Here is a 9697-nt window from a genome sequence, read left to right as displayed (position 1 = left end):
TGTTTGAAATCTAGGTGCAAGTTTGCCCCGGTACACTTTTTTGATCCATTTCACTGTCAATATCCAGGGGCTGGTCTACTAACCTTGCACAAGATGATGTCATTATTCTGAATACAAGATTGCCCAGCTACACTCCTGAGATATTTCCCTGTCAATATTCTAAAGCTTGACTCAAGGGCACCTTTCAAAATCCTGGGGCTGAACTACACATTTAGCACCTGTTCATATCCCGATCACAAGTGAAGCACTACCCCCAGAGGAGCCACTGAATTGTTTTGTGATTTCTCTGCACACCTGAAGATGACACACGTCACTCACTCAGCCTTACCGACACATCTTGAATTTATTAGGCCTGAATGAGTAGTAGCCTAAATGAAGAGAGGACCCGCAATTGTACTTATACAAACAAACAATAAGAAAGCAATGTTACTCTGAGAGATATGGTTAAACACCTACAGTATTCTGACTATCAGTAATTAACACAAACTGAAATGATTTTACCTAGCAATGGTATATAAAGATAGTCTTAACTTGCTATAACAATCCCAGTTTTATCCCACAGGCCAGTTAATGGTGAAAAAAACCATTGCAGACAAAGTTGGGTCCCTTGAAGAAAGCACAACAGTCTCCAGCAGACAACAGATTTACTTGTGCAATGTTAGACTATTACCAGACCCAGGGCACCCTTTTCTGGGTCTCTGGACATGTGCCTTATTTCAGTTATACTGTAGTCCAATCACAAGAATAGGAGTTGCTGTGATGTCTCTCTTTCAGTCCTGCTAAGACAGTCCCTCTTTTCTTTCCTTACAAGCGGTAGCAATGCTCTCTAGTACACTCTGATTTCACGAGGCATCCAAGCCACTCCTTACACCCTACCAGGGAGAAAGTTCCTGGTCTCTGAAGAAAGGTCCTGTATGATAAGCAGTCTCTCAGCTACAGTGAGGAACAAAAGTATTTGAACACCCTGCGATTTTGCAAGTTCTCCCACTTAGAAATCATGGAGGGGTCTGAAATTCACATTGTAGGTGCATTCCCACTCTGAGAGACAGAATTAAAAAAAAATTCAGGAAATCACATTGTATGATTTTTAAAGAATTTATTTGTCTTGCACTGCTGAACATAAGTATTTGAACACCTAAGAAACAGCAAGAATTCCGGCTCTCAAAGACTTGTTACTGTGCCTTTAAAAAGTCCACCTCTACTCCACTCATTAATCTAACTTAGTAGCACCTGCCTGAGCTCTTTAAAGACACCTGTCCACCCTTCAGTCAGTCAGACGCCAACTACTACTATGGGCAAGACAAAAGAGCTGTCAAAAGACACCAGAGACAAAATTATGGATCTACACAAGGATGGAAAGGGCTACGGGGCAATTGCCAAGCAGCTTGGTGAAAATAGGTCAACTGTTGGAGCAATTGTTAGAAAATGGAAGAGGCTAAAGACGACTGTCAGTCTCCCTCGGACTGGGGCTCCATGCAAGATCTTACCTCGTGGGGTATCACTGATGATAAGAAAGGTGAGGAATCAGCCCATAACTATAATGGAGGAGCTGGTCAATGACATGAAGAGAGCTGGGACCACAGTTTCAAAGGTCACTGTCGGTAGAACACTATGCCGTCATTGTTTTAAATCATGCATTGCACGGAAGGTTCCCCTACTCAAGTCATCACATGTCCAGGCCTGTCTGAAGTTTGCCAATGACCATCTGGATGATCCAGAGGAGGCATGGGAGAAAGTCATGTGGTCAGATAAGACCAAAGTAGAACTTTTTGGTCTAAACTTCACTCATCGTGTTTGGAAAAAGAAGGATGAGTTGCATCCCAAGAACACCATCCCTACTGTGAAGCATGGGGGTGGTAACATCATGCTTTGGGGGTGCTTTTCATGCGAAGGGGACAGGACGACTGCACTGTATTAAGGAGAGGATGAATGGGGCCATTTATTGTGAGATTTTGAGCAACAACCTCCTTCCCTCAGTCAGAGCATTGAAGATGGGTCGTGGCTGGGTCTTCCAACATGACAACGACCCCAAGCACACAGCCAGGATAACCAAGGAGTGGCTCTGTAAGAAGCATATCAAGGTTCTGGAGTGGCCTAGCCAGTCTCCAGACCTAAATCCAATAGAACATCTTTGGAGGGAGCTGAAACTCCGTGCTGCTCAGAGACAGCCCCGAAACATGACAGATCTAGAGGAGATCTGTGTGGAGGAGTGGGCCAAAATCCCTGTTGCAGTGTGTGCAAACCTGGTCAAGAACTACAGGAAATGTTTGACCTCTGTAATTGCAAACAAAGGCTTCTGTACCAAATATTAACACTGATTTTCTCAGGAGTTCAAATACTTATGTTCAGCAGTGCAAGAAAAATAAATTCTTTAAAAATCATACAATGTGATTTCCTGAATTTGTTTTTTAAATTCTGTCTCTCAGAGTGGGAATGCACCTACAATGTGAATTTCAGATCCCTCCATGATTTCTAAGTGGGAGAACTTGCAAAATTGCAGGGTGTTCAAATACTTCTGTTCCTCACTGTACCTGCCCAGTCTTTTTCTGATCTCCGGTTAACTAAGAGTGTCCTCTCCTTTCCTCTCAGCAGGCTGCAGAAACACTACTCCTTGCTTTGTTGCATCAGCCAATGGCTATCCTCCAGGCTCAATCCATACCCAGCCAATATGGCTGCCCCCTGCACTGGAGACCCTTCATAGACAAGCAGTACAAAGTGGTTTCCTTAAAGATTGCTGCTGCATGTCTGCATTCATGAATGTTTAGTTTAATGCTGTCTACTCTGCAGAAGGATAATGCAGCTGTACCAAATGAAGAAGTTCCACAGCAGTCATCAGCTACAGTCCAGGTTACATTGACAAACAATTTTTTAGCAGTCCAGGAAATTGACTTTACTTGCCTTCCCTGATGCCCAAGCCTTAGGTTTAATGTCACTTCTAAGATGTCAATGGCACCAGAAAGATCACCACATGGCACGCACACAGACTATGACTGGCCCACTGTAGGATCCTTCAAAGAGCCCATGTTCCCTACAAATACAGCTTAATAAGCTCTAAATTATGAAGCCTGGTCTACCCACCTCCATGACATTTCATAGAGGCCTACTTAACACCATTCACGTTCAGGTGCCAACCCTCCTCACACTACCAATTTAGGCCCAACTGCAGGCACAGAAATCATTCTGGGAATGTTAAACTGCACAGCTAAATCTTCTCCTTTCCTCCAGCCAGTGATTGGACAGTTAAGGAGTAGCAACAAAATAATGAGATCAGCTCTCTGCTCATCTCTCCTCCCATCAGCATGTATTATACATATATACAAAGTGCTACTGAACAAATCCCTGAAGGGGCACTAGTCCCTAAATGCTGTCAAGCTGTATCCTGTGTATCAATAAAATCAATGAACTAAAAATTCATACATAAATCACAAATATACACATAAGAATGAACCATTCATATTGTCCCTAATCACTGCCACAGCAGTTACAGTGTCCCTGATTACTGTCAGTCCAGTCCCAGTGTCCTTGATTACTGCCACACCAGTCATATTGTCCCTAATCACTGCCATCCCAGCTACAGTGTCCTTGATCACTGCCAACCCAGTTACAATGTCCCTGATCACCACCACAGCAGTCACAATGTCCCTGATCACCACCACAGCAGTCATTGTGTCAGCATAATGGTTCTTCAGAGAGCATTTCACAGGCAGTGAGGAGGCATTGTATTGCTCCTCACCACCTGCTTTAACCACTTCCAGTCCAGACACTTTTACCCCCTTCCTGTCCAGGCCAATTTTCAGCTTTCAGTGCTATCACATTTTGAATGACAATTGCGCGGTCATGCAACACTGTACCATATGATTTTTTTTAGCATTTGAGACAGATAAAGCTTTATTTTGGTAGTATTTATTCACCACTGGGATTTTTATTTTTTTTGCTATGTAAATGAAAAAGTCCAAAAATTTTGAAAAAAAGTGTTTTTCTTATAAAAGTTTGCAAATAAATAGTATTTCATCATACATTTTGGCCAAAATGTATTCCATTATCTTTTTAGTAAAAAAAATAACCCAAATTAGTTTACAACCAAAATTATAAGTTTTAAACAGTTTTTTTATTTTTTTATATTATTATTTATGTTTTTTTTTTGGTTTGTTTTTTTACATACTGTCACCCTAGCAGTACAGTGTCACCATTGTGGGGGGTGATTAATATTTTTTTTTTTTTTATACATTGCTTTTACACCCATAAAGGCTGTAAAAGCAACTGTTTCTCCTTCCCTCTGGCTGCATTCTTTCAGCCATTGAGAACTACTGGGTGAGCTGTGATTGGTCACAGCTTGTCACATGGTGCAAGGCTGTTGTGAGTAGCCTTGTACCATGTGACCTCTGTGATCATTCACAGATTTCACACGTAGTAAACAATGATGTCAGAAGTGACATCTTGCTTACTACTCTGCATGTGATCACTGATTGGCCAAGCAGTGATCGCATGATCGGGACCTCGCACAGAGGTCCCATCCGACGATCGGTGTTCCACTGTTTTCGGAGGACACAGCAGGCACCGGATCACGGTGCTGCACGCTCCCAGGGAGCGCGCACAAGCAGGGTGCGGGGAGGCCATTTATAAACAGCCATCCGATCCTGCACTGCCACCGTCCAGCCGTTTATATACATGGGCCGGACTGGAAGTGAGTGGTTAACCCTGCACAAGCACCCCATTCACTTGAATTGGTCACAATCGGTGGGTGTACAGGGTGTATAACTCCTTCCACAGCTGCAAAAAATCACAGCCACGGGAGGTGTACACTGCCAGACGCTGCCCCTGCACTAGGGGTGTAGCATCCTCCTAGTTAGGTTGCTAGAATGCTAGGTAAATTTAGTTATTTTTGGCTCCTATGCAATCATTGGAGCAGTTCTTGTTTTCTTTTGGCTGTGTCTGGATTTCACAGGTTGTAGGTTTGATTGCCTTCTAGAAAGTTCTGGAACATAAGAGTGGAGCAAGGTAAATGCACAGCATGAATATTTATGGTGTTGCAGCCAATCCCTAAGGATGTGCACCCAGAAGGTGGCTGGGAAGCATATACATAGTTTGAGCTTTAGAACAGGGGCTTCTTGTCCAAGGTATTCCACCTGTTCAGCTGGGGGGTGGCTACCCACTACCTCCAGCCGTTCTGCTGTTTCAAGTTGCTGTTCATCCCAGCTGTTACAGAGCCGGGGGAAACACATCTAAAATTCTTCTGAGTTTCATACTTATAGCCTTTCCTAGTTTCTTTTAGGAAAACTGTCCTCTGAACTGGTGTTAAAGTATTACTAAACCCACAACAGTAAAATTAGTCTGTATATGCAGTAAAGCGTGCTTGTTATACTCACTGTGGAACTTATTGGGGTTAATCCTCTTCATTGTGTAAAACGGCTCTTTGATCCTTTTTTCTCTGCCCCTCCTCTTGTTGAAATGTCCACCTGATACAGACTGAACCCGTGGTCACATGCACATGCTCAGTTTGGTGTGTATTTCTAGAGAGTTTTTTTTGTTTTGTTTTTTTCTTGGGAGGGTGCATGTGATCAGCACAGAGCCAATCAGTACTGTCCAGACAAAGGGTCAGGGGTTTCACATCCTCCTAGAGCAGAAAGAAAACTCCTACAAGCTTTAACCAGTGCTCTGCTGAAGTCACAATACTGCTCTATCTGCTGATGAGAAAAGGTATTTAGCAGAATATATTTACTAAAATAATTGCATTTCCATGTTGTGTATACTGTGCAAGACCACAGAGAGTGAATGCAGGGTCCTGGGTTTAGTAACACTTTAAGTTGTCCCCGCTGAGTGGTACATATTGTACATCTGGCTTCTACTAACTAGATTCTCATGGAAGAATTATACTCTGAGCTAGGGGAGGACTGACCATTTGGAAACTCGGGCACTGCTCGAGGGCCGGGGTCAGTAGGGGGCCCCATGAGATGCCCCTGGTACCTTTTTCATAGGCTTTTTTTAGTTTGGGCAAGGACACAAGGGCCCCATGATCCCCTATTGTTCGGGGGCCCTATGAGTTGTCAGTCCAACCCTGCTCTGAGCTAAGCAGATCTGTTTTGAACTTTGCAACATAGTGTGTCCTCATGTTTCTACCAGTGAGTCTGGAGTATCCCACACTACCTTACACCCCAGCCAAGCTATGCAATGCTTTCTGTGTCAGTGTGCCTGAACTGTGCTCTGTGTGTGCTGCAGCCTCTGCACTAGTGTGGATAAACTCTGGTCATCATCATTATCTGTGCTGAGGAGTATAGTATCTGTGCTTTAATCATCACCCAAGTATGAATAAATACCACCAAAAGAAAGCTCTGTCTAAAAAAAACTGCTACAAATTTGGGTACAGTGCTCCATGACTGAGTGTTTGTCATTCAAAGTGTGACAGCGGTGAAATTTAAAAATGGTCTGAGCAGGAAAGGAGTGAAAGTGTCCGGTACTGAAGTGGTTAAAGTGGTATTAAAACTAAAAATATAATATATTGCAGCTTAACTATCATTAGATGTGGTGGTTGCATTAGTTTTCTCTTTCTAGTCTTTTCGCCCTGTATTTTCGAGTATTGATCTGGCCAGTAACACACCTCTTTTAGAGTGCCTGTTCTACTTTATGTGGAGGGATATGAGTATTAAAGGCACCAGCTAATTTAAATTCAGCCAGCCAAACTCAAGCTAATGGTTTTTAAGCAGTTACAGCAATCAGTGTTTTTTCCTATTGGGTTAAAAGTTTTATATAAATAAATAAATAAATAAAAGCTATTGTATCTTTTCCATAGTCATAAGGCAACTTCACCGCCTCCGTGTTTGGGAAATCTAGTATGGTGAATTGTAGCATATGTGAAGAGATCTCATCTAACACTCATCAATGGTAAATCCTGGTCTATACAATATTTTGCTATCCTTTTAAAGGCTAAATTCACCTTAAAAAAATAATAAGATGGTTTCCTGGATATAGTCTGGGTTTAGCGTGCACTCGTCTTTAATAACACAGGGATCGATCTAAAAAACACAACCAAATTTTTAAAGCAGAGAATGTCACATTCACTTAAACATTCACATGTATACACTGATCTATGAGCAAGTCTGATGTAAACAGTTGATGTAAGGCGGTTCTCTGATGGGGACACCTGATGTAAGGGGGCACTCTGATGGGGACACCTGATGTAAGGGGGCACTCTGATGGGGATAAATGTTCATATGTAAAGGGACACTTCAATGAGGACACCTGATGTAAGGGGGCACACTGGGGGCCCCTGATGTAAGAGGGCAATCTGAAAGGGACATCTGATGTAAGGGGCAATCTGATGGGGATAATTGGTAATATGTAAGGTGGCACCTCAATGGGGACACTTGATGTAAGGGAGCACTCTGATGATGACACCTGATGTAAGGGAGCACTCTGATGGGGTCATCTAATGTAAGGGGGCACTTCAATGATGACACTTGATGTAATGGGGCACTCTGATGATAACACCTAAAGGAAGGGAGCATTGTGATGGGGACATCTAATGTAAGGGGGCACTCTGATGGGGACACCTAATGTAAGGGAGCACTCTGATGATGACACCTGATGTAAGGGGGCACTCTGATGAGGACACCTGATATAAGGGGGCAATCGGATTGGGACCCTGATGTAAAGGGGCACTATGATGGGGACCCTGATGTAAGTGGGCAATTTGATGGGAACCCGATGTAAAGGGACACTCTGATGAGGACTCTTGATGTAAAGGGGGACTCTGAAGAGAACATCTGATATAAGGGGTCACGAGTTCTGTTTAATCATCCTAATCAAATAACAGCCTAATACATACTAGAGTTTGCCAGACTGTGACACTATGTGACTCAGTGACTCACACACAGTGTTGACATTATGCCCCCTGACTTTTTTTTTACTGCACCCTCAGATTAGATAGGCTAGATCCGACCCGGTTTGCTTCACATCCACTGCATCTTTAACTTGGGCTGCAGAGTTTGACCGGCCTCACCACCTGTCAAATTTGCCCCTTGAGATCAATGGTCCTGCACTGCACAGCCCCACAATCTAGAATTGCAGTTTGGCAATTAGAGGAAAAAAAACAGGTGTCAGGAGGCAGCAGTAGTGTCTCTTGAACACCTGTCAGCCTGCTGCTTCTACCACCCTCTGAAAAGTGTTCCACTGCAAATTGCTTATCAGAGGGCAGTAAGTACTGCCAGCTGTCTGAAAAAGACCTAAAATTAGTATTTGCAGACATCCAAAGGTGCCTGAACTTCTCCAATGTTATCTCAGGCACTTTTAAGGTCAGGTCAATAAATGCAAAAAAAGGAATGTTTTAACCAGTTTGGGGTGCATGGTATTGCAGTCTATGAAAATTGATTGTTTTCTAAGACCAGGATTCCATATTAAAAACACCAGACAAGAAGGAGTCTTTTTTTTTTTTAATCTCATTTAATATTTTCAAAAACACAATAAAAAAGTACAAACAAAACATGACAAATGATAAATAACATAAATAAAAACTATGTTACAATTCAACTTCTCTCCTCAGGATGCTGCTGGTTATGAAGAATAATTTTTAGCAGAACACACTATATAGCAGTGTTCTTTAACAGAATTGTCCAGCCATAACCAGTGATTGCGTACTGTGCCAGCCGCTCACCCACAAAGCATGCTGGGCCTTGTTAGAGCCAAAGGTTGCACATGTCACAGATCTTACAGCATAGCATGCCAGTTTTATTCATGTTGTAGGTGTTAGGCAAATACCCTTTTCTGCAATACGTGGATAAATGCTGAAACATATAGAGCATGGGTCTCCAAACTGTGGCCCTTTGCTTGCTTTTATCTGGCCCTTGGAGCACTATTTATCCACTGACACCAGCAATGGGGCATAATTCCCCCCAACTGACACCAATGAAGGGGCACCATTCCTCCCAATGATGCCATTGATGGGGCACAATTCCCCCCAACTGACACCAATTAAGGGGCACAATTCCTCCATTTGACACCAATGATGGGGTGCAATTGCTCCCAATGACACCAATGATGGGGCGCAATTCCTCCAAATTACGCCAATGATGTGGCCAATTCCTGCCAATGACATAAACGATGGGGCACAGTTCTGCCCAATGGCACAAAACAATTGGGCCCAATAACACCAATGATGGGGCACAATTCCTTCCAATGACACCAATGATGGGGTACAATTCCTTCCAATGATAGGGCACAGTTCCGCCCAATGACACCAACTGTGGGGCACATTTCCACTCAATGACACAAACAATTGGGCCCAGTACACCAATGATGGGGCACAATTCCTCCCAATGATACCAATGATGGGGCACGATTCCCCAGTGACACAATGATGGGGCACAGTTCCTCTTATTAGCACCAAAATGGGGCATTGTTTGCTCCCACTGATACTGGGACATTTTCTACTCCCAATGTCCACAGTCCCCTAAAGTCTGAAGGACAATAAACTGGCCCTTTGTGTATAACGTTTGGTGACCCCTGATATAGAGACTCCTATTTAATAGGACTGTAAGAGAAATAGAAGTATTAAAAGTGCAGTAACCAGCAGCAACCAAACAGATATTGTTTTACTGTCAAATCAGTGAAAGTTCACTGCTAGTACAATTTATTATCCTGAATAAAACTGAAACCTGCATAAACATGATAATGCTAGCAACATCTACACCAGGCAATAATCTTG

The sequence above is a fragment of the Staurois parvus genome, unplaced genomic scaffold (assembly GCF_062004578.1).
Source record: "Staurois parvus isolate SC_StPar_1 unplaced genomic scaffold, SC_StPar_1.0 ptg000006l, whole genome shotgun sequence".
In the NCBI taxonomy this organism is placed as follows: domain Eukaryota; kingdom Metazoa; phylum Chordata; class Amphibia; order Anura; family Ranidae; genus Staurois; species Staurois parvus.
Note: the sequence above shows the minus strand (reverse complement) of the source record.